Source organism: Cygnus atratus, chromosome 12 (assembly GCF_013377495.2).
Source record: "Cygnus atratus isolate AKBS03 ecotype Queensland, Australia chromosome 12, CAtr_DNAZoo_HiC_assembly, whole genome shotgun sequence".
NCBI lineage: Eukaryota > Metazoa > Chordata > Aves > Anseriformes > Anatidae > Cygnus > Cygnus atratus.
Genome location: NC_066373.1, coordinates 18,206,135 through 18,212,039, shown reverse-complemented (window position 1 = coordinate 18,212,039; position 5,905 = coordinate 18,206,135).

Below are 5,905 nucleotides of genomic sequence, written 5' to 3'. Positions count from 1 at the left end.
AGCAGAGGGCTATTTTCCACAGCTTGTACTGCAGGGAAATTTTGCTCAATTAAAATCTATATTGGTATTGTTTCTCAGCAAAATTAAATTTATGAATTGATTTAATTCATATAATGAGCAAATTCAATAATGAAAACTCATCTGTCAGCATACATTATGATAGAGCAAATCAAGCAAGCACCATCAGGAAAACATAACACTGAAGTCACCGTGTAACCTTCTAGATGGTGAAGTGCTACAGAAAACACAGTGGAAAAAGCATTATCCTGTTTTGCAAAGACAAAAAAAGTCATCACTCTGATATACTGATAAGCACACACATTAGTCAGTTCTTCACTATTCACTATAAGCAGAAATTTGTTATCTTGAGAACTACCAAGAAAAGTTATCATGGTTGCAAGTAATATCTGTGATGTATTTAGTGCAATTACAGAAGTTATTTTTGGTTACTGAATGTACGATTTTCTCTATGCAAGTAAATTTTCTCTTTTAGAAGTTAGAAACATCCATATAGCGCTTCAAGGTGACTGTTTCTGGCATTGCTTCCTTACGTGCAAGCTGTAGTCAATAATTTAACCTTGATATTAAAAACTTTTAGAGAGTAGCTGCTGTTTATTTTTCATGTATTAAATCCAAGTATACTTGATGTTTCAGTAGAATGGCTATTAAATATTTTTTAAACCTGGTATTTGACTGGCTTGTAGGTAACTACATATTAAGGTGATTCCTCATAACTAAATGGCTTTTTTAACTACAGTTATTTCAATATTTTCCTTATTTTTTTCCACTGTTACAACTTCAAGTTACAATGGAAATAAAAAGAAATGAAAATACAACAAATCATTTTCAAGCAAATTAAAGACATGAATTTAAAACTTTTTCAAAGCCGTTAGTTATGTGAGAACACCACCAGCAATTTTAGTTGAGGCTAAAGTCAGTCCTTTCATCTTCATCTCTCTCTAAGAAAATACAAAAAAAAAAAAAGATCAACCTCACACATTGAAAGAAATTCCATCCATGCTCTACTATATCCTGAAAACAACATCTGACTGGACCTGCACATCTGAACTTGAATAAGTCAGATGAAGTTCAACCACAAAATGAAACTGATGACAACTACGTAAGGTAGGCAACCTTATTTTGTGACTGTTTAACAGCTTCTACTTTAAAATTATGTAGCTATGACACTGACACTCATGAACAATGGTTTTAACGAAAAAGCCTTCTTAAATTTTCAGAAATTGTCATGGGATGGAGTACAACAGAAGGTGAATGTACTCACAGTAACAGGACTTCCACTACTGCCAGTTGTGTCAGTGGTATCTTCTTAGTTAAGTAAAGACTTTAGTTTAGCTTCCTGTTGGTGCTGCACTGGTTTAATGTGAATACCTGTGAAAAAGTAAAAACGAATACTGTAAGACAGTTTGTGGTTTATTTATCTGGTCACCTTCCCCACATCTATTTTTATCTGAAAATCAACTCCCTCTTAAATCCGTGAAAGGCTAATTGACATTTCCATTTTACTGTAGTATCAAAACTAATGACTTGCTATAAACTTTTGATTGTTCCAAGTCCCCAAATACGTAATCTAACATCTAACTGCTCATTTCGATGCAAAACGCAGTCCAATATTCTTTTAAGTATTCTGCATACACGAGTACGGTGAGGGCCCACTGCAAAGATAATATTCTCCTCCAGCTGATATTGTCTAATCCTAACCTAAATCTTTATTACAAATTAAACCAATTATTTATTATTCTACCTACAATGGACATGGAAAAATGTTGTTTTCTTTAGAAACTTTTACATAATTAACTTTTACTATCATTTTTCTTTTCCATTTTCTCTTTCCTAGGTTTGAGTAAAACTAGCTTCTTCAACTATTCCTCATAGGGCAGTTAAAAAAAATGCTGTGGAGAAGGGCACCAAGCCGGCTATACTCCTCTCAAACTGTTACGTAACAAGCTGGAAACTGAACTCCTGTATTGACACTCCTATCCAAACATGACAGAACGAGATGCTCTTTTTTGTTTTGCAGCATTATATCAGTTCATTCACGTCATCTTATATGTAAATATATTGCCCATGTTCACCCTTCTGGGTATATGAAATTGCTATTGATATTTTACAATTCCTTAGTTCAGATGTTCAACAAGGTTTTTTGTTTGTTTGTTTTTTTAATTCTGTTCTCACAAACTGACAGTGTCAGGACTAAGTATGCTCTCTATTCCATCCCATCACACTTACTGAAAACACCAAGCAGTACCTTATTTTCAGCTAGGCCTCTAAGGGTCCTTTCAGCAATGCCCTGAGAGTTTGATTGCAAACAAGTGACAGCTACAGTCTTAGAAGGACTCCAAGCTATTAGACCTTACCTATCGGAACAGACTTATCTACTCTACCCCCTACTCGCTCCTGTAGGTCTCTGACAACCCAACATGACATCCTTCCCGTGAGGCACTGCAGGGATGAGTAAAGTTCCTACTGCACATTCTCATGATTATTAACCTTTTCTCGAGACTCTGCTGACACAACGCCAGTTGATCAGCAGTCAAGCCATACTCTTGAAAGACTCAACCCATACCAAGAGGAAGAGCTTTGAAGAAAAAGAGAAAAAACAATTCCTCTAATGATCTTCTGCTCTTCTGAGAACCCCTTTCAGTTTCTGTCAGCTCACAGCTACCGTGCACTCAGGTAGCTCCATTGCACCACATGCCTAATAAGCTGTAAAAACATCCATTTCCATTTCATGACCAGAGAATAGCACCAGTGTGTTTTTATATATTCTAATAGTAACAGCTACACAGACATCTGAGGTAAACATCCTGGTTATTAAGAAAAAAGCCAAAGAAATCCACTGAACTTGAAACAATTACAAACTGCTTTCTAAAACATTCAATACAGAAACAGTATCCTTTGAGCTGAGAGTGGCTTAAAGAAGGCAGGCCATTGCTTTCAATTTTATTGAAGTTAAGTTCTTTAACCAGAATGGATGTACAGCTGTCAGCATCAGGAAGGTTTGAGCTAGACGTGATGCATGGTTATCAGCACAAATGGCCACAGAGGTGGTGTCAGCACAAGGCCGGGTTTCTCCAAGCAGAGCCCATTCTGCAGGTGGATGTGGAGAATATCCCAGAGGCTCAAACCCCTTAGCAGGTGCTAAAAGAGGTGGAGGTTTACCCTCCGCATCTGAGGGTCCCATTTGGAAACTGGTTTTGTTTTTTTTAAAAAAGTGCTCTTACCTATGAGTACATGAAAACACTGAGCTTAAGCAAGGCCCACTACCTGCCCGAAGCATACAGAAACCAGCATGGCAGATGAAGCAGCTTCACCACACACCAAGTGACAAATGCGGTAGCTGTTATCATTCATAGTGTCCTACTTTTAAAGACGTACAACCACTGAGCTGCAACAAAGCCTTCCTGGATGTATTTAACAACACAGAGCTCACTGGCCTCCAGTGTTACTAAACTTAGCATGAGCTACTACAAAGCAAGTCTTGCCCCGATACTAATGTTAACCTTGCACACACAAGTTAAAACACAAACTGACAAATTAAATACAATTGTCATGGAAAGTTAAAGCCAGATTCTATTTCTGACTGATGGTTCATGACAAACATTTTAGATGACATCTAAGGCTTGTTCTAAGCAAGGTTTTAATCCATGCCCATAATGTAGGTCACGAGTCTCAGTTCAGTTTGTGCCTACTGTTCATGCCAAGGAACCAGACTCAGCACTAACACCAACAGCTGTCAAGAGTGTACACGCAGCTTCTTTCTACACTACCATTTGATAAAAGAAAATAGTCCAATTAAGCAGATTTCACACTTTTTTAAAACTGATTTGCCTATTTGTTTCAATCATGAAAGCAGTATTTAATTGACGAAGCACCATACCTTAATCCTATGCATCTAGGAATATTCATGTTTAAAACCTGAACCGCCCTCACTGTTTCTGCCACCCTTTTGGTTTTCAATGAGCTTCAATAACTCAAAAGAATTGCAACCAACTTGGTAACTAAAAAAGAAAGCTTTGTGAACAGGAAAGTTCACAACGGGGGAAGAAAAAAAGCCTTTCTAAAATAGCCAGGTGTTCACCTCAACCCGTACCAACTTCAAACAGATGCAAGGACAGTAGTTGAATCCGATTTCAGACTAAGGACATAAAAGGTAAGCTTTATATTCCTATGCTTTTATAATGTTGGAACGAATTCATTTTTAGATAAAGAATAGTATACTCCCCTACTCTCCTATCCTTTCACATAAAGTTTGCTCTGAAAATACCATTGCTGAGTTCCAGTCTTTCAACTGTTATTTGATCACTGCTAAATATTTGCAAGTTCAGATTTTTTCAAGTCCCACCTACCTACTTGATGTAATTCACATAGTATCTACTATGTATTGTTCTACTTTTACGAGCAAACATACTGTGGCAAGCAATGAAGTCAGATGTGAAAACAGAACAAAATACTTTGAAATGGTGTTGGAAGACCACCCCCTAACGGCCTATTGCCCAGTAGTGCAGGTTTAACCTGAGAAAGGGGTGACTGGCCTGAGAGCTTTCCTGCTTGGCAGTGGAAGAGATGGCAGTTTAAGTTGATGATTGTGTCATCAACTTCAGCTGAAGGATCAGTTTGTTCAACACAGCCTAGTTTAAATGAAGAGGAAAGAAATTCTTCAAAATACATTAATAGCACAAGTAGAAACTTGTAAGAATCTCACTATTCCCTTGTCACAAGGGGATCCAAGATGTTTCCATAGAATAGCTCCTAAGATAAAAATAGCACAGATATTTTAAGTCTCTAATTTATGGGTGATGTAGCTGGTTTCATTTTTATCTTTTAGACATGTTCTGCTAGATTTTAAAGTTTGTCAATAAAATATACACACTATTAAATTACCGAACTCTTAAATCAAGAGTTGCTTAACAGACTGCTGGACATCACTAGCTGAAATGCATTTATGTGCATACAGTGTTAAACACAACAGCAGTAGCAGATGATCAAATACTTGCAACCATGCCCTGTGAAAGAGCAATTGCCAGTGAGGGTGTCTGTGTATGCCCTTATAGTGTTTCCAGATATGTGAAGAAACATATACATCCTACTTCAGGATGTACATGCCCACGAATATACACACTGGCATTTTATACATACGCTTTTGATCTTTGCTGCTTTCCTTTATTTACAGATTACTGACATGGAATGTACCCAGGCTTTCTTTATATCAGATTTAAAAGAAGCTTGAAGTGGTATTTCAGGGGAAAAAAAGTGAATACTTTCAATCATACCTTTCCTGGTCTTTGCATAGTCACTTACTGAGCTCAACTCCTCCAAGAAAGATTCAAGTATCTTTCCTCATTTAACAGAAAAACATCTAATGCCCAGAGGCATGCTGTCACACAGCTCCTGTGCTAGATAGCCATCCACCAGATCAGCTGCCTTATGTGAGATCTTGGTATACTCCTGTTGCTTATGCTCAGCAAATATATTCCCAAATGCTTTAACTACGATAGCCAGTCATTTTCTACAGGCATATTATGATTTACTGCGGAGAAGAGCACATGCTGGTTTTATCAAGCTTATGTTTTCATCTACTTCACTCATTTGCAAAAAGATAGAAAAATATAGCTGTTAAGTCTGTGTGTAATAAAACCGAGTGAGATTTTTTTATACCTCCAGTTCAGCATTGACATAACCCGCCCGTAGCTGCACAGGTATATGAACTTCATTGGAAATATATATGAAAAGTTGTATTTTCTCCTTCCCACTGCCAAAACATTACTGGCCACTCATGATCTAAAGTTGAATTTAAGATAGATTCCCAATTCCATACAGACTTTCACACATGCCTAAACTTGAAATAGAAGTAGTATTACCACAGATTTTTCTTAAACTCAGAATA